Here is a 20,798-nt window from a genome sequence, read left to right as displayed (position 1 = left end):
CCCTGGGGTGATTCCCTTCTGTAACTCCAAAGGTCTGGGCTGAGCTGCAAGTGCTGAGATGAGGTATGCTGAGTTGCTTGGGCTGTGCTACATTGAGCTCCCTCATTTAAGCACCAGCCAATTAAATCAAACATCATTCATTGCAGCAGGCATGCCTCCTAGCCGACTGCAGATGTAATCAGCAACAGATGTGGTTCACATGCCATTGGCTCACGTCCACAGCAATAGATCTAGGCATCTTCACCTGGTCAAGTTGACAACTGAATGTAACTACCACATTGCCCTAGTAAAATTTTTTGTGGATTCTTGGGGATTCTCTATGTATGGATCATGTTATCTATGAATACAGATAGTTTTATTTCTACTGTTCAATGTGGAGGCCTTTTGTGTATTTTTCCTATGTAATTGCTCTGGTTAGAACTTGCAATACAAATTTGGAAAGCTATATTGAAATTGGGCTTTCTTGTCTTCTTGATCTCAGTGAGGGTAAGCTTTCAGTCTTTTACCATTGAGTATAATAGATGTGCGATTTTTATAAATGTCTTTTATCATATTATGGAAGTTCCCTTCTATTCCTATTTTTCAGGTATTTTTATTGTGAAAGGGTGTTAGTTCTTGTCAAATGTTTGTCTTTTTCCTGTGACGTTTGAGATCATTATTTCATCACATGTTATTTTTTCCATTCTATTAATATATATTACCTTGATTCATTAAATACATATTTTGAAGCACCCTTAAATTGCCAGGGTAAATTACTCTTGGTCATGGTATATAATATTTTCAATATGTCATTGTATTCAGTTTGCTAGTGTTTGTTGAGGATTTTTGTATATATAAACATGAGGAATATTGGTCTGTAATTTTCAAGATCTTTATCTGGCATTGGTATCAGGCTGTTGCTGGCCTCATAAAATGAGTTAGGAAGCTTCCCTCATATTTTTTGGAGGAATTTCAGAAGGATTGGTTTCAATTCTTTAAATTTTTGTTAGAACACATCAGCAAAGCTATTCTTCCCAACAAACCTTTATTGTTGGAAGTTTTGGATATTAATTCAGTCTCTTTACTTGTTATAAATTCAGATCTATTCAGATTTTGTGCATGTTCTTGAACTAGTTTTGGTAATTTGCATGTATCTAGTAACTTGCTCATTTCATCTGGGTTATCTAATTTTTCAGTATACACCTTTTTCATAGTACTCTCTTATAATTCTTTTTATTTCTGCAAAGTTTATTAATATCCTTACTTTCATTTCTGGTTTTAGGTTTTTTTTTTTTTTACATTTCTCATTTTTTCTATCCGTTTAGCTAAAGTTTGTCAAGTTGATTGGTTTTCAAACAACCAGTTTTTTGTTTTGTTGATTCTATTTCTTTTCTGTTTCTATTTCACTTATTTCCACAAGGGAACATCATTATTATTTCCCTTCATCTACTGGTTTGGGTTTTAGCTTGCTCCTCCTTTTCTATTTCCTTTAGTTATAAAGTTTTTTATTTGAGAGCATTTTTTTCATTACTGTGGATGTTGCAGCTACAAATTTCTTTTACAAAGTTTTGTTACACATTGTAAGTTTTTTTTTCCTTTTTTTTTTAATCATGGGGAGGCACCGAGACTCGAACCCGGGTCTCCGGCATGGCAGGCAAGAATTCTGCCACTGAGCCACTGTCACACCACCCCATTTTGTAAGTTTTAATGTATTTCATTTTCATTATGCTCAAAGTATTTTCAAATTTCTTTTGTGATTTTTTTTTCATCTCTTGGCTACTTAGAAATGTGTTATTCGATTCCCACATATTTGTCAGTTGCCCAAATTTCTTTCTATTAGTGATTTCTAATTTCATTCAGGGAACAAAAAAATAAAGAAAAGTGATTTAAATCTTTTAAACTTACTGAGTTTGGCTTTATGGCATAAGGTATGACTTATCCTGGAGAATGTTCCAGTGTGTTTGAGAAAAACATGTACTCTGCTTTTGTTGGGTGGAGTGTTCAATAGGTGTCTGTTGGGTCTATTGATTCATAGGTTTTTCAAGTCTTCCATGTCCTTGTTGATCTAATGCATTGATAGCTCTATCTATTATTGAAAGTTGGGTATTGAAGTATTGAATGATTATTGTTGAATTGTCTATTTATCCGTTCAACTCTGTCAGTTTTTTGCTTCATGTGTTTTGGGACTCTGTCTAGAGGCATGGATTTTTAATTGTTTTGTTTTCCTGATGGAATACATCATTAATCATCATAAAATGTCCCTGTTTGTCCCTAGTAACATTTTTGCATTAAAATATGCTTAATCTGTAATTAGTATTGTTCTTCCATGTTTCTTTGGAGTGCATTTTGAATGGATCTACATCTTTTCACGTTCTTTGTTTTTCAGACTATGTTATTATTTAATGCTAAATTTCATCTCCTGTTGACAGCATATAGTGAACTTGATTTTTTGTGCACTCTGACAATCTCTGCCTTTTTATTGTAGTTTTTAGTCCATTTAAATATAAAATAATGACTGAAAATTTAGGATTAATGCCTGTCACTTTTGTCCTTTTTTCTTTGTGATGTCTTTTTTTTCTATTCTTACATTACTCTTCTCTTTTTTTCCTTTACTAAACAGTATATCATTTATGGTACATGTTATTTCCATAAAGTGTTTTCTAAACACAACAAGAAATCATAGAAAGTGCTCACTTAAAAAGAATTTCTAGTCAAGATTATATTCAACTGCTAAATGTTCAAATCAAATATACAGATATTCACAAATAAAATAGCATATAACTATCTATAACAGACTAATTCAGGGCCATTTCAAGCAAGCCAAAATAAAGACCTATTTTATCGATGTATAATATTTTTTACCCCTGTATTCTATATCTAATTGGAATTTTGTTTACACTTCTTTTTTTATGTCACTTAAAGTCATAGGAGGTAGAGAATCTAAGAGAATAATGAGAAGAAAAATTAGGTTTTTAATTTACATGTAAAAAATTTCTGTGTTTAAAGCAATTTTTTACCTTAGCAAACAACTAAGTATAGTTTGCTGGCATTACCATTCAATTGTTTCCTCTGTCCTATTACAATCAGTAAAACTATTTTAATTCAGCCAAGTATTTGTGTCCAGTTTTAATAAAACACTAGTCTAAGCTTACAAAATAGAAAAATTAACCAGAAATTATTCATTCTGAGAGAGGATATGTGTTATAAACAACACAGGAGGAAGCAATATAAAATGCATGCCGGAATAACCATTAATTACTATGCATAATTGACTGTCAGTGAATCTATAATTTAGCTTCAGTTTTATTAATTGCACATTTATATAACAGGTTAAATAGCTTTAGAGTGGTAGTAAAATGTAAATTACTTTATAATTCAATAAAGAATATCTGTTGCACATTTAAATCATTCTGAAAAATTCTGTATCAGTATCTATCTACATCAAGAGACACCTATATAGATATCTATATTAAGTGAGGAATATATTATTAAAATGCCACCTATTTTTCATTTTTCTTAAAATGATTTAAGGTACATAAATTCTTACTTCCAACTTAGTAACTTTAGTGAGTCACATCTGCATATTTACTTTCTCTGTATAATGGACTCAGTATGCCCTTTCCTCTTTAAAATGTCATGATATGACATCTTTATAGTTCTATGATGATTATATAATATTTGTTTCTGTTTAGGATCAAAGATCTCAAATGATTTTTATACTGAAATAAGATGCTTGATTTTTTTTTTTTTACTTCAACTGATTTTAGTTTCAGAGAAGGAAATGTTGACTGAAACATTTGGACAAGTTTTTCTTTTTCTCTTACTCCAAGAAGATCATTTAACAACAAATACTTGAGGTTTCTTAAGTGATGCAAAGCAATGATGCCTTTGTCTGTAATATTCCCTCAGGAAATTATTTCCATTGCCAACATGCTTCTTTGTAAATTTTCAATTTGACTATGCCTCTCCTAACACCCATCCTCAATATAATGGCACTTGCATAGCTTTACTGTTTGCTTGTTTAAATTTATTTGGTATTATCAAACAAAAACAACATTCAAACATGAACATTCGTACCATACAAACATTCCGTGTATGGTGAGCTTTATTTTTTGTACATGCTTTAGGCCCTCCGTGTGATCAAATCCAATGCGCATGATACAAGAGTTAGTGGTATCAATCGCTTGAATCTTATATTTGCCCAGAGGACACGTCAAGAGGTGGTTGAAGTCCTTCTGCCACTTCTCCTGGCCTTGGTATTGCTCCATAGCCCCGCAGTGCAGTAGCCACGCAGATGCCACCCACTCAGATGTCGGGGCCAACTGGATGACTTCATAATCCACTAGCGTTAGACCTAGGGAGCAAGCCCCAGCATCCCCCGTGTCTACGGCAGTGCCAACTTGCCCTTCCCCTACTACTTTCTTTTTATTGAAATATATTTTTCTAGTACAATTTTTAATTCCATTGTCATGTATTTAACATTTTTAGTTATTTTCTTAATGGTTAACTGAGAGATTACAATTAACATCTTGCAAAAATCTTGGTTCATATTAACTCAATTTCTATGATACACAAAACTTTGCTGCAATGAACTTTTACTTCCCCCTCCTTTGTGCTATTATGCCTGTACATATGACATATTTATTTTATATCCATCAACACATATTTATAATCACTTCTTTATGCATCTGTATTTTAAATCAGATAGAAAAATAATGAGTTGCAAAACATACTTTTACTGTCTTTGTATTTACTTATCTAGTTACTTTCACCAGTGTCCTTTATTTCTCCAGGTGAATTCCAAGCTACTGTGTAGTGTCCTTACAATTTAGATTGAAATAATCCCAAACTCTCATTAGAGTTCACTGAAATTCTTGAATGTTCAAACTAATGATTTTCATTCAATTTGGGAGGTTTTCAACTATTACTTTAAAAAATATTATTTAATCCCTTTTCTTTCTCTTTCTCTCTCTCTCTCTTTCTGGGACTCCCATAACAAGTATGTTTGCATGTTTAATGGTGTCCCAAAGGTCTTTGAAGCTTTATTCATTTTGTTTTTCTTCAGTGACACAGAGAAGGAGAGAGAGAGAGAGACAGAGACGGGAGCATGTTTTTATTTTTATTACTCAAGGAAGCATGGTCCATAAAAACTGATAGTAATTAATTAATGGTAGAGTAGACTCTAGTGTCTGCTAGTTTCATTATTAAATGTTTAATAATAAGATTATTTCTTCTAGCTAATCCAAAGGCTTTTGGGTAATCTGGAACAAAAGGAGTCATTTTATTTTTCATTGATTGGCCTTATGGGAAGCAGTTTCAGGACAATGCAAAACAATAGGAAGTCAGTGGCCTTTCCTTTGTAACATTTACAAATATTCTGGTCTATCTGTGTTGTATTTGTGGTAGGACTTTTGTTTCCTCCAAGATGTTTAAGTTTTAATGCCAGAATTTTGCTATATAGTTTTCTCTTGTTTATCATTCTCTCTTCAAAATGTTGAGAGAAATGTTACTCATGGATAGACATAGTCTGTCAGCCTCTTTTATGCTTCTGAAAAGACTCTGATATAGTTCATGCCTTAATGGCCACTGATAGAAAATGTGGATATTGCTGTGGTGGTGTCAGCCTTAAGACTAAATCATGAGTAGTCTTTAAAAGTGTTTTTTTGGGGGGTGGGGGGTATACAAGGTCCGGGAAACAAATAAAAGTGATTTTTAATTGGTCTCTAAAGTTTGAGACAGAGTCATCATGCCCAGGATTGGATTATCTCCCAGTCAATGTGAGGCATTAAATATTCAGAGTTTTTAGCCTTTAAAATACTTTCTCCTATGTCTAGGACTTTAGCATATCCACAAGATGTATTCTGTCTATTGGGGTGGGATAAATCCTCAATTATTGCCACCCATTTGGACTTCTCAAACCAGGCTTCATCATCCAACAGTCCTACTGAAAAGTGAACTAACTGATAATGATCTGGGAGCCCAGTCATATAATCCACTCAAAATATGCTGAATTTGTTAAACAAATGTCTATCTTTTTAAGGATGTGGGGAATCTGTAACTATGGCATGAAAGTCAGCCTGAGACCAGAATTTGATGACGACTTATGATTGAGATACGGAATCTGAAGGAGGAGCTTCTTGGAAGGGAGTTGGTGAAGGTCTGAGTTTAATGATCATTTCTTTACCAAGTACTTCGTCACTTGATTTATTGCATCATTGATATCTTAAAGCAAGCTACATTTATTGTTTATCTTTTATATGTAGCTCCTTGGCTATGTATCTTCTCTACTGACCAAGTATCATAATAGGAGGCTCTCCAGCTCTATACATTGGAGAGGATTTTTTACAAACCCTTGATTTAACTGCAGAAGTTAAAGTTCACTCTCCAGGCCAGATTTCTTAGTCATAAGAAAAATAATGCATTTTAAATTTCTAGTGGCTTTCTGTGCCTTTTTATCAAAACATTGAGAAAATGGGAGTGGAATGGGGAGAAAGTTTGTGAATAAGTGATACCCTCAAACTCCACCACAACTACTCACCACAAGACTGGATTTAAACTTCTTCATCTGTGGTGACAACTTGATTTCTTAAAACTAGTTTTCTTTCATGAGGTTATCTGGACAACTGAAAATATTCTAAATAATTTAGAATGATCTTAATGTACAAAACTTCAAATTGGTTTTTAACTAATTTATTGCTTTCTAGGGAGCATAACAATTTTTCATTTTATCAATTAAAAGCCATTTAGTCGGGCAGGCAATGGTGGCATAGTGGCAGAATTCTCGCCTGCCGTATCAGAGACCTGGGTTCGATTCCTGGTGCTTGCCCATGCAAAAAAAAACAAGCCATTTAGACAATTTTTTCTATTGTAAATGAAGACAAAATGCACCTTAGACAATCATCTGAATAGATTCCCTTATAGCATATTTAATTACTATGATTAAAATAATTTAGCAACATTTACTTCTAAAGCATTTCCACTTGACTAATAAGATATTGGTATTGGGTGGTCTGTAATCGGTATGTGACATGGTTAGAGAAAATCTTGTGTTCTGTGTCTGCTTGGCCCCTACTTTCTGAGGTCTCTGGTGTCACACACTGGCCTCTACTCTTCTTTCCCCTTCCTGACAGACAGTCAGGGGTAAAGATAAACAGGCAGACATGGGTACACAGAGAGAGGCAGAATGTCTGTCTCTGTCTCTATCTCTGTTTTGTCTCTTTACTCCTATCTGCATGCCTCCAGTTCTGCCTTTGGCCCCATTTATCTGCCTCTGCTGTCATCACTATCCATGTACTTGACCCCTCTTCTTCAGTTTGCATTTCTGGTCCCCGCTCCCATACAAAATACCTAAATGTGAGAGAGCCTCAGGAATGTATCCCCAGCCCTCCTCTCTACCTAAGTTTTCTTAGGGAAGAGTACACTTCCCTTAGTGTTTTCATTCTATGCCATAGCATAAATACCATTTTTATGTAATTGACTAACAAATTTTCACCTTCCATTCTATTCTGCCCTGAGGCATATGTAGGTGCCTCTTCAACACCTTCAAATGAATTTCTACAAGGCAATAGAAAATTGACAGGTCTAAAATAGAATTCTTGATGTTTCCACATTTTTTTTCCTTTCTAAATCAACCTTGTCTGAGTAAACATTATCATTAATCACATCACATGCACCTTATTCTGGTGTCTCTACTTTCAAATTATATCTAGCATCAGATTACTCCTCTATGAATCCAAGGCTATAACTCTAGTCCAAAGTCATGTTACTTTCTTTCCTGGATTACTATAATAGCTTCCTATTCTGGGTTCTTTGCCTCCACTTAGCCCTCATTTATCAGTTAAGATGAGTAATGGCTTTGACTGCAGAAATAATAGCTTAAACAAATTAAAACTTTTTTTAATCTTAAATAAAAGAAAAGAAGTCTGGAGATTTCTATTCTAGGGCAGGTATGAAGGCTCCATAGATTCATGAGAGACCCTGGCACCTATCTCTCTTTTCCACCACTGACATATATGGTTTCAAGCCTTGAGGTTTAGTCAAGGCCCAATGTCCATGCTAGAATTCATGTCAATATTGTGGGCCAGGAGGAAATGCTGAGAGAGAAAGGAAAATAGGAGCCCTTTTCAGGTGAGTAAGCTCCATTTAAGTTGCATTCCCAGGAATTGTTCACAACATTTTGAAATGCAGCATAATACTGAGGATTTACTTTAAATAGGAGGTGGATAAGGGCTGTTGATGTGGGAAAGTGGCAAAATCAACTATAAACAACATTGGATTCTCTTCTGCATATAAAGTGTGACCATCTTGAAATCTAACTCATCCCTGTCACTTGCTGGAATAATACCCTGTGTTCTGGTTTGCTAGCTGCTGGAATGCAATACACCAGAGACGGATTGGCTTTCAATAAAACAGGATTTATTTAGTTAACATATAGTTCTTTTTTTTTAATTAAAAAAAGAATTAACAAAACAATTAGAAATCATTCCATTCTACATGTACAATCAGTAATTCTTAATAACATCACATAGTTGCATATTCATCATTTCTTAGTACATTTGCATCGATTTAGAAAAAGAAATAAAAAGACAACAGAATAAGAATTAAAACAATAATAGAAAGAAAAAAAAAACAAAAAAAACAAAAAACCTATACCTCACATGCAGCTTCATTCAGTGTTTTAACATAATTGCATTACAATTGGGTAGTACTGTGCTGACCATTTCTGAGTTTTTATATCCAGTCCCGTTGTACAGTCTGTATCCCTTCAGCTCCAATTACCCCTTCTCTTTTTTTTTTTTAATTAACGGAAAAAAAGAAATTAACCCAACATTTAGAAATCATACCATTCTACATAGGCAATCAGTAATTCTTAACATCCTCACATAGATGCATGATCATCATTTCTTAGTACATTTGCATCGGTTTAGAAGAACTAGCAACATAACCGAAAAAGATATAGAATGTTAATATAGAGAAAAAAATAAAAGTAATAATAGTAAAATCAAAACAAAACAAAACAAAACAAAAACCTATAGCTCAGATGCAGCTTCATTCAGTGTTTTAACATGATTACTTTACAATTAGGTATTATTGTGCTGTCCATTTTTGAGTTTTTGTATCTAGTCCTGTTACACCGTCTGTATCCCTTCAACTCAAATTGCCCATTATCTTACCCTGTTTCTACCTCCTGCTGCACTCTGTTACCAATGACATATTCCAAATTTATTCTCGAATGTCTGTTCACATCAATGGGACCATACAGTATTTGTCCTTTAGTTTTTGGCTAGACTCACTCAGCATAATGTTCTCTAGGTCCATCCATGTTATTACATGCTTCATAAGTTTATCCTGTCTTAAAGCTGCATAGTATTCCATCGTATGTATATACCACACTTTGTTTAGCCACTCTTCTGTTGATGGAGATTTCGGCTGTTTCCATCTCTTTGCAATTCTAAATAACGCTGCTATAAACATTGGTGTGCAAATGTCCGTTTGTGTCTTTGCCCTTAAGTCCTTTGAGTAGGTACCCAGCAATGGTATTGCTGGGTCGTATGGCAATTCTATATTCAGCTTTTTGAGGAACCGCCAAACTGCCTTCCACAGTGGTTGCACCCTTTGACATTCCCACCAACAGTGGATAAGTGTGCCTCTTTCACTGCATCCTCTTCAGCACTTGTCATTTTCTGTTTTGTTGATAATGGCCATTCTGGTGGGTGTGAGATGATATCTCATTGTGGTTTTGATTTGCATTTCTCTAATGGTCAGGGACATTGAGCATCTCTTCATGTGCCTTTTGGCCATTTGTATTTCCTCTTCTGATAGGTGTCTGTTCAAGTCTTTTTCCCATTTTGTAATTGGGTTGGCTGTCTTTTTGTTGTTGAGATGAACAATCTCTTTATAAATTCTGGATACTAGACCTTTATCTGATATATCATTTCCAAATATTGTCTCCCATTGTGTAGGCTGTCTTTCTACTTTCTTGATGAAGTTCTTTGATGCACAAAAGTGTTTAATTTTGAGGAGCTCCCATTTATTTATTTCCTTCTTCAGTGTTCTTGCTTTAGGTTTAAGGTCCATAAAACCGCCTCCAGTTGTAAGATCCATAAGATATCTCCCAACGTTTTCTTCTAACTGTATTATGGTCTTAGACCTAATGTTTAGATCTTTGATCCATTTTGAGTTAACTTTTGTATAGGGTGTGAGATATGGGTCTTCTTTCATTCTTTTGCATATGGATATCCAGTTCTCTAGGCACCATTTATTGAAGAGACTGTTCTGTCCCAGGTGACTTGGCTTGACTGCCTTATCAAAGATCAAATGTCCATAGATCAGAGGGTCTATATCTGAGCACTCTATTCGATTCCATTGGTCGATATATCTATCTTTATGCCAATACCATGCTGTTTTGACCACTGTGGCTTCATAATATGCCTTAAAGTCAGGCAGCGCGAGACCTCCAGCTTCGTTTTTTTCCCTCAAGATGTTTTTAGCAATTCGGAGCACCCTGCCTTCCAGATAAATTTGCTTATTGGTTTTTCTATTTCTGAGAAATAAGTTGTTGGGATTTTGATTGGTATTGCATTGAATCTGTAAATCAATTTAGGTAGGATTGACATCTTAATTATATTTAGTCTTCCAATCCATGAACACAGTATGCCCTTCCATCTATTTAGGTCTTCTGTGATTTCTTTTAACAGTTTTTTGTAGTTTTCTTTATATAGGTTTTTTGTCTCTTTAGTTAAATTTATTCCTAGGTATTTTATTCTTTTAGTTGCAATTGTAAATGGGATTCGTTTCTTGATTTCCCCCTCAGCTTGTTCATTACTAGTGTATAGAAATGCTACAGATTTTTGAATGTTGATCTTGTAACCTGCTACTTTGCTGTACTCATTTATTAGCTCTAGTAGTCTTGTTGTGGATTTTTCCGGGTTTTTGACGTATAGTATCATATCGTCTGCAAACAGTGATAGTTTTACTTCTTCCTTTCCAATTTTAATGCCTTCTATTTCTTTTTCTTGTCTCATTGCTCTGGCTAGAACCTCCAACACAATGTTGAATAATAGTGGTGATAGTGGACATCCTTGTCTTGTTCCTGATCTTAGGGGGAAAGTTTTCAATTTTTCCCCATTGAGGATGATATTAGCTGTGGGTTTTTCATATATTCCCTCTATCATTTTAAGGAAGTTCCTTTGTATTCCTATCTTTTGAAGTGTTTTCAACAGGAAAGGATGTTGAATCTTGTCAAATGCCTTCTCTACATCAATTGAGATCATCATGTGATTTTTCTGCTTTGATTTGTTGATATGGTGTATTACATTAATTGATTTTCTTATGTTGAACCATCCTTGCATACCTGGGATGAATCCTACTTGGTCATGATGTATAATTCTTTTAATGTGTTGTTGGATACGATTTGCTAGAATTTTATTGAGGATTTTTGCATCTATATTCATTAGAGAGGTTGGTCTGTAGTTTTCTTTTTTTGTAATATCTTTGCCTGGTTTTGGTATGAGGATGACGTTGGCTTCATAGAATGAATTAGGTAGTTTTCCCTCCAATTCGATTTTTTTGAAGAGTTTGAGGAGAATTGGTACTAATTCTTTCTGGAACGTTTGGTAGAATTCACCTGTGAAGCCATCTGGTCCTGGACTTTTCTTTTTAGGAAGCTTTTGAATGACTGATTCGATTTCTTTACTTGTGATTGGTTTGTTGAGGTCATCTATGTCTTCTTGAGTCAAAGTTGGTTGTTCATGTCTTTCCAGGAACCCGTCCATTTCATCTAAATTGTTGTATTTATTAGCGTAAAGTTGTTCATAGTATCCTGTTATTACCTCCTTTATTTCTGTGAGGTCAGTAGTTATGTCTCCTCTTTCATTTCTGATCTTATTTATTTGCATCCTCTCTCTTCTTCTTTTTGTCAATCTTGATAAGGGCCCATCAATCTTATTGATTTTCTCATAGAACCAACTTCTGGTCTTATTGATTTTCTCTATTGTTTTCATGTTTTCAATTTCATTTATTTCTGCTCTGATCTTTGTTATTTCTTTCCTTTTGCTTGCTTTGGGATTAGTTTGCTGTTCTTTCTCCAGTTCTTCCAAGTGAACAGTTAATTCCTGCATTTTTGCCTTTTCTTCTTTTCTGATATAGGCATTTAGGGCAATAAATTTCCCTCTTAGCACTGCCTTTGCTGCATCCCATAAGTTTTGATATGTTGTGTTTTCATTTTCATTTGCTTCGAGGTATTTACTAACTTCTCTTGCAATTTCTTCTTTGACCCACTCGTTGTTTAACAGTGTGTTGTTGAGCCTCCACATATTTGTGAATTTTCTGACATTCCGCCTATTATTGATTTCCAACTTCATTCCTTTATGATCCGAGAAATTGTTGTGTATGATTTCAATCTTTTTAAATTTGTTGAGACTTGCTTTGTGACCCAGCATATGGTCTATCTTTGAGAATGATCCATGAGCACTTGAGAAAAAGGTGTATCCTGCTGTTGTGGGATGTAATGTCCTATAAATGTCTGTTAAGTCTAGCTCCTTTATAGTAATATTCAGATTCTCTATTTCTTTATTGATCCTCTGTCTAGATGTTCTGTCCATTGATGAGAGTGGGGAATTGAAGTCTCCAACTATTATGGTATTTGTGTCTATTTCCCTTTTCAGTGTTTCCAGTGTATTCCTCACGTATTTTGGGGCATTCTGGTTCGGTGCATAAATATTTATGATTGTTATGTCTTCTTATTTAATTGTTCCTTTTATTAGTATATAATGTCCTTCTTTGTCTCTTTTAACTGTTTTACATTTGCAGTCTAACTTGTTGGATATTAGTATAGCCACTCCTGCTATTTTCTGGTTGTTATTTGCATGAAATATCTTTTCCCAACCTTTCACTTTCAACCTATGTTTATCTTTGGATCTAAGATGTGTTTCCTGTAGACAGCACATAGAAGGATCCTGTTTTTTAATCCATTCTGCCATTCTATGTCTTTTGATTGGGGAATTCAGTCCATTAACATTTAGTGTTATTACTGTTTGGATAATATTTTCCTCTACCATTTTGCCTTTTGTATTATATATATCATATCTGACTTTCCTTCTTTCTACACTCTTCTCCATATCTCTCGCTTCTGTCTTTTCGGTTCTGACTCTAGTGCTCCCTTTAGTATTTCTTGCAGAGCTGGTCTCTTGGTCACAAATTCTCTCAGTGACTTTTTGTCTGAGAATGTTTTAATTTCTCCCTCATTTTTGAAGGACAATTTTGCTGGATATAGGAGTCTTGGTTGGCAGTTTTTCTCTTTTAGTAATTTAAATATATCATCCCACTGTCTTCTAGCCTCCATGGTTTCTGCTGAGAAATCTACACATAGTCTTATTGGGTTTCCCTTGTATGTGATGGATTGTTTTTCTCTTGCTGCTTTCAAGATCATCTCTTTCTCTTTGACCTCTGACATTCTAACTAGTAAGTGTCTTGGAGAACGCCTATTTGGGTCTAATCTCTTTGGGGTGCACTGCACTTCTTGGATCTGTAATTTTAGGTCTTTCATAAGAGTTGGGAAATTTTCAGTGAAAATTTCTACCATTAGTTTTTCTCCTCCTTTTCCCTTCTCTTCTCCTTCTGGGACACCCACAACACATATATTTGTGCGCTTCATATTGTCCTTGAGTTCCCTGATACCCTGTTCAAATTTTTCCATTCTTTTCCCGATAGTTTCTGTTTCTTTTTGGAATTCAGATGTTCCATCCTCCAAATCACTAATTCTATCTTCTGTCTCTTTGAATCTATCATTGTAGGTATCCATTGTTTTTTCCATCTTTTCTACTTTGTCCTTCACTTCCATAAGTTCTGTGATTTATTTTTTTCAGTTTTTCTATTTCTTCTTTATGATCAGCCCATGTCTTCTTCATGTTCTCCCTCAATTTATCGATTTCGTTTTTGAAGAGGTTTTCCATTTCTGTTCGTATATTCAGCATTAGTTGTCTCAGCTCCTGTATCTCATTTGAACTATTGGTTTGTTCCTTTGACTGGGCCATGTTTTCAATTATTTGAGTGTGATCCGTTATCTTCTGTTGGCGTCTGCGCATTTAGACAGATTTCCCTGGGTATTGGATCCAAAAGTTTGGAAGATTTTTCTGTGAAATCTCTGGGTTCTGTTTTTCTTATCCTGCCCAGTAGGTGGCGCTCGTGGCACACGTTTGTCTGCGGGTCCCACCAGTAAAAGGTGCTGTGGGACCTTTAACTTTGGAAAACTCTCGCCGTCCGGGAGGTCCGCCAGCCGAAGCGGCTTGGAAGAGTGCGAACCGGCCCGGGGTCCGAACGCGGGGAGGGTTGCTGGCTACCGCAGCCTGGGAAAGCACCCGTCCGAATTTCCTAGTTGGCCCGGAGCGACAAGCGTGGCGGGAGGGCGCCAGCAGTAGCGGCCCGCCCGGGAGAGTGCACGTTCCCGGGGAGTCACGAGTTTGGAAGGGGCCTCCCCCACCTGTCACCGTTCTCCGTGGCCTGGGGATTTCCGATCCAATTCTCTCAGTTGGTCCGGGGGGCCGCGCGTGGTGTGGGCCCAGCCACCGCAGTTTCAGGGAACCGCCTCTCCAATTCTCCCAGCCGGCCCAGGAAGGGGGAAGGGAGTGACTCTGGCTGCTTGCCGCCCCACCCTGAAGCCCGCGCGCCTCGGTGATCTCACCTGAGTGGCTTATCTCAGCCAGCCAGCGGTTCCAGGATGGGGTACGCTGTCTTTTTTTTCTCTGTTGTGGCTTTGGGAGCTGTTCTGTATTGTTTCTACTCCCCTAGTAGCTGTCCTGGAGAAGAAACTAAGATCCACGCGTCTTACTAAGCCGCCATCTTCTCCGGAAGTCCAACATATAGTTCTTCAGAGGAAAGACAGCTAACTTTCAACTGAGGTTCTTTCTTACCTAGGAAGGCACAGGGTGATCTCTACTGGCCTTCTTTCCAGGCCTCTGGGTTCCAACAACTTTCCCCAAGGTGATTCCCTTCTGCATCTCCAAAGGCCTGGGCTGAACTGCGAGTGCTGAGATGAGGTATGCTGAGCTCCTTTGACTGTGCTATATTGAGCTCTCTCATTTAAGCACCATCCTATTAAATCAGACATCATTCATTGCAGCAGACATGCCTCCTAGTGACTGCAGATGTCATCAGCAACAGATGTGGTTCACATGCCATTGGCTCATGTCCACAGCAATAGAACTAGGCACCTTCACCTAGCCATGTTCACACCTGAACCTAACTACCACACCCTATAAGAATCTACTTACATAGGCTTCCAAGGCCCAGAGTCAATAAACCCCTGTATACATCTTGGACCTCATTTCCTACCATTTACTCTTTTGATTACTATTAAACTACCACACAGACATTTTGTTCTGTTCATAAAACATGTCAATCTATTTCTTCTGAGATACCTGCCACTCAACTCTTATCCCAGATCTGTTTATAGATGTTTCCAAACTGTTATTTAGGGGTGAGATCAGATGCCATGCTTCCCTCCATATACCAGGTAAAGTACAACCAAGCACTGTCCATCCAATTGCACATTTTTGTGACAGTGTCTCATAGTTATTTTGTAAAATCTCTCCACCACAGAATGAAATATTTGAGAGTGGAATCTTGGGTTCTCTTGTTACAACTCTGCCTCTAAATTCCTAGAACAGTAGCACAAACACATATTAGGGTTTCAGGAAGTATTTATTTAATGAATAGCTGAATGCATGAATGTCTGAATGATATGGTTCCCACTCATAATACGGAAATCAGCAAAGGTAGGATTTCTTAGTGACTCTTAAATTCATAATAATAACTCTTTCACAAACAATTAAAGTTCAGCAGCAGCTGGAAAGCATATGGGGCCTCTGAACTCTGAAACTGATCTGAATGTTTCTTAAGTATCCTGTGTCACGGCTTTTATACCGAACCCCTTATTCACAACCAGACCACAGCAGTGCCTCCTTGTTACCGAACTCTATCATTATCATCCCTCATCAGATGCGCTACAAGAACTCAAGGAAAGTCAATATAATATTTTAAAAATAATTTTTATTTATAAAATAACTAAATAAAATTGGATTTTAAAATAAAAGTATATTTTAATAAATAGTCAAGTGTAATATATAAAAATATCTTATGGACTTCTAGTTATGGCACAAGACTGGGTAGACATACTTCTCCTTGTTCTTCCCACTAAAAATAGCTAAAATCCTAGAGATTATATATTAAACAAATATAACATGACTACAAAAGATGTTTGAAGAAGGCAGACAAGATAAGGAACTTGGGACACAGGTGAACACAGGCTCTTTAAACTATTGGACATTGGAAAAACAGGGTGCTAAGATCTTTGGATTCTCCTTTTCCTCATATATACTTCACAGGGTTCTGGAGAAGGCATTCCCTATGGGAATGGGAATGTTAATCCTATGCCTGTCCTTTCTTTGTATATTGGCATCAGATAACTAGTTCTCTAAGTTTCACACTCTTCCTGAACAATGGGGCAGAAGGCCTGCCCTCTCCAAATGTCAGGACATATCCTTCCCACACACATGGCTGAACACACTCTCTTGGTCTGAGAAGATGTCTTCTGTTCAAACCTCAGTTTCCATGGTTCTACCTTTCCAGCCACTTTTCCTTCAATCTGTCCCTTTTCTGTTTTTGTTTTTGTTTTTTTTAATTCTGGGATGGCAGTGGTTTCATTCATAAAAATCTCACACAAAGTTCGGTTTCACAAGTTTTTCCATTGATTGATTGACAGATGCTTGAGTCACTGCCAGAAGGAAATTGTGTCCCAGGACAGGTTACACTTATAACCAATTTTGATGAGACTTTGTACTTTATATTGTTACTGAAATGATTGAAGGCTTTTGGGACATTGTGATAGAATGAATGTTTTCTGCATATGGAAAGAATACGTCTGTTAGGAGTCTAGGTAGTGGAATGTGGTGATGTGGAACTGTTTGCTTTTAAAGCTAATCCATTCCTATGGTTGTAAACCTATTGTCAGTAGTACCTTTTGATGAAGTTGCTTCAATAAAGGCCTGGAACAGCATGGGTGGGTCTTAAGCCTCCTACTGAAGTCCTTTCTAAATGGGTTGAATACAGAGTGGAAGACAGAGAGAAAGCCACAGACGCAAGATGCTGAAATAAACAAAATCCAGAAGAGAAGGGCGAGAACAACAGACACTGCCACATAGTCAAGTTCGAGGATCTTCAGCAGCCAGGCTTTGGGAAGAAATCATCACCTTGATGAGGCTTTTATTTGGACATTTTTCTCAGCCTAAAAAACTGTAAACTAATAAATTCTCATGTTTAAGCCAACTCATTTTATGGTATCTGCTTTCAGTAGCCTAACAAAATAAAACAGAAACTTATTATTAACACTGTATATATTTTTTGGTATATTTTCTGAATATTGATGAAAGAATATTTATATTATTTACTAGTAACTATAGTCCATGGTTTACTTAAGATTTCACTCTTTCTATTATGCAGTCCTATGGATATTTTATAAACTATTTGTTCTAGTAACATATACAAACTAAACATTCTCGTTTTAACCACATTTTAATATGTATTCATGTGACATTAATTATGTACACTTTGTTGTACTAACAGGATCAATATCGATTACCAAAATTTTTCCTTCATCCCAAATAAAACCTCTTCAAAATTTGTGCATTAACTCCCTATATCTTACCCCCATCCCAGACCTTGGTAACCTATATTCTACTTACAGATTATGATTTTGTTTATTTTAATAATTTGATATCAGTGAGAATATACGATATTTGTCCTTTTGTGTGTGGCTTATTTCACTTAACATATCTTCAAGGTTCATCCACATTGTCGCATGGATCAGGACTTCACTCCCTTTTACAAATGAATAATACTCCATTGGGTGTATATAGCAAATGTTGTTTATCCATTCATTGGTTGATAGATGCTTGCGTCAGTGCTATCTTTTGGCAATTGTGAATAATGCCACTATGAAAATCATTGTGCAAATATCTGTTCAAGTCCCTGCTTTCTATTCCTCTAGATATATACCCAAGTAGTGGGATTTACAGCTAATATGGTGCATTAGTTAGGATTCTCTAGAGAAACAGAATCAACAGGGAACACTTGCAAATATGAAATTTATAAAAGTGTCTCATGTGACCGCGGGAATGCAGAGTCCAAAATCCGCAGGGCAGGCTGTGAAGCCGACGACTCCAATGTAGGGTCTGGATGAACGCCACAGGAGAGGCTCACCAGTCAAAGCAGGAATGGAACCTGTCTCCTCTGAATCCTCCTTAAAAGGCTTCCCATGATTAGATTAAGCATCACTCATCGTAGAAGACACTCCTCTTTGGCTGATTACAAATGGAATCAGCTGTGGATGCAGCTGACATGATCATGATCTAATTCTATGAAACGTCCTCATTGCAACAGACAGGCCACCACTTGTGCAACTGGATAAACAGGTACCACAACCTGGCCAAGTTGACACATGTCCCTGACCATGACAGTCCACCCCTTGTCAACATGGCGGCTATATAGATATCACGTCAAACCATACCTAATTTCCAAATGAAAACAATAAAGCACACATTTTTTTCCTTTTACCTGACAATACTCAACTGTTCTGCATATACTGGAAACACATTAAATCTCTCCAGAATAGGGTGCAAATCCTTGGGCAACATTCATTCTTGAACTTGATATCTTACAACTTAAATAATATAACATGAACAAAACAGCATTACAGTCCTCTTTCTGTAACTGATCATGTGGTCGAAGTTTATATTTATCACTACCTTCTTCCACTACCCATTTCATGTTCCCTTTACCCTCAGCAAGCACTTCAGCTGGCCGTGGTTCTTTGCCTAGTGGCATAACCCAAACTTTCATTCCTGGAGTTTCAGAGCCATTTGGTAGTCCTGCCTGGATTGGGTTCTTACAGTTTTTCATTTATTTTAGTCGCAGGGCATGGTAGTTCTACAAGACACCCTGGGGAATCTCCTATATTCCAAGAAAACTCTTCTTTACCTCCATTATGTAGTTGCAGTTCTACTTCCCCCTGATAATCAGGGTCAATCACCCAAGACAATAATGTAATCCCCTTCTTAGCTTGTCGATCCACTGGCATAAGTAGCCCAAAGTGACCAATTGGCAGTCTTAACTTCCAGTTCAGTGGGATCATTGTTGTTTCTCCTGGAGAAACAACACTCTCCATTTTGGAACAAAAACCTGTAGACCAGTAGACCTCAGGGTCGCAGGGACAGGAAGCAAAAATTTTCCTAGTGGATCACTAGGGGTAATAGTGAGTGGTACCACTCCCATTTCCACCCCTTGGTTCCTGGACCCATGGATCCTGGCTATGGGAGAAACAGCACCATAAGTGGAAGCTGATTCAGAGCATATACAGCTTCCTGGAGAACATTACCCCAGCCTTTCAAGGTATTGCCACCTAGTTGGCACCATAACTGAGTTTTCAAAAGGCCATTTCACTGTTATATCAATCCAGCTGCTTCTGGATGATGGGTAACATGGTAAGACCAGAGAATTCCATGAGCATGTGCCCATTCCCGCACTTCATTTGCTGTGAAGTGTGTTCCTTGATCTGAAGCAATGCTGTGTGGAAAACCATGACAATGGATAAGGCATTCTGTAAGCCCATGGATGGAAGTTTTGGCAGAAGTACTGCATGCAAGGAAAGCAAACCCATATCCAGAGTATGTGTCTATTCCAGTTAGAACAAATTGCTGCCCCTTCCATGAAGGGAGTGGTTCAATGTAATCAACCTGCCACCATATAGCTGGCTGGTCACCTCAGGGAATGGTGCCATATCAGGGGCTGAGTGTGGGTCTCTGCTCCTGGCAGATTGGGCACTCATCAGTGGCTGTAGCCAGGTCAGCCTTGGTGAGTGGAAGTCCATGTTGCTGAGCCCATGCGTAACCTCCATCCCTACCACCATGACCACTTTGCTCACGAGCCCATTGGGCAATGACAGGAGATGCTGGGGAAGAGGCTAACTGGTATCCACAGAACGGGTCATCTTATCCACTCAATTATCAAAATCTTCCTCTGCTGAAGGGACCCTCTGGTGTGCATTCACATAGGACACAAATATCTTCATGTTTTCAGCTTACTCAGAAAGGTCTGTCCACATATTTCTTCCCCAGACCTCTTTGTCACCTATTTTCCAATAGTGTCACCTATTTTCAAAAAATGTCACCTATTTTCCAAGTCCCTGACCATCCAGCCAAACCATTAGCAACAGCCCATGAGTCAGTATACAAACGCACCTCTGGCCAGTTTTCTTTCCATGCAAAATGAACATCCAGGTCCATTGCTCGAAGTTCTGCCAACTGGGGGGATTTCACCTCATCACTGTCCTTCAAGGATGCCCCAGAAAGGGGTTGTAATGCTGCAGCTGTCCACTTTCGGGTGGTACCTGCATATCGTGTTGAACCATCTGTAAACCAGGCCTGAGTTTTCTCTTCCTCAGTCAATTCACTGTAAGGAACTCCCCAAGAGGCTGTAGCTCTGGTCTGGGAAAAAGAAGGTAATGTGACAGGAGCGGAAACCATGGGCATTTGGGCCACTTCTTCATGTAACTTACTTGTGCCTTCAGGACCTGCTCAGGCTCAATCTCTTATACACCATTTTCATTTTACAATAGAGTGCTTCTGTGCATGCCCAACTTTATGGCTTGGTGGGTCAGACAACACTCAGCTCATGATAGGCAACTCAGGTCTCATGGTAACTTGGTGGCCGGTGGTTAAGCGTTCAGTCTCTACTAAGGCCCAGTAGCAGGCCAAAAGCTGTCTCTC

General features: G+C 37.4%; 1 pseudogene; it reads right to left on the bottom strand.

The window, feature by feature from the left end:
* Nucleotides 1-2,901: 2,901 nt before the first annotated feature.
* On the bottom strand, nucleotides 2,902-20,315 carry LOC143672008 (ATP synthase subunit s, mitochondrial-like; annotated as a pseudogene).
* Between the last annotated feature and the right edge of the window lie 483 nt (nucleotides 20,316-20,798).

The sequence above is a fragment of the Tamandua tetradactyla genome, chromosome X (assembly GCF_023851605.1).
Source record: "Tamandua tetradactyla isolate mTamTet1 chromosome X, mTamTet1.pri, whole genome shotgun sequence".
In the NCBI taxonomy this organism is placed as follows: domain Eukaryota; kingdom Metazoa; phylum Chordata; class Mammalia; order Pilosa; family Myrmecophagidae; genus Tamandua; species Tamandua tetradactyla.
The sequence above is the reverse complement of the archived record's forward strand: the minus strand, read 5'-3'. Positions and strand labels throughout refer to the sequence as shown.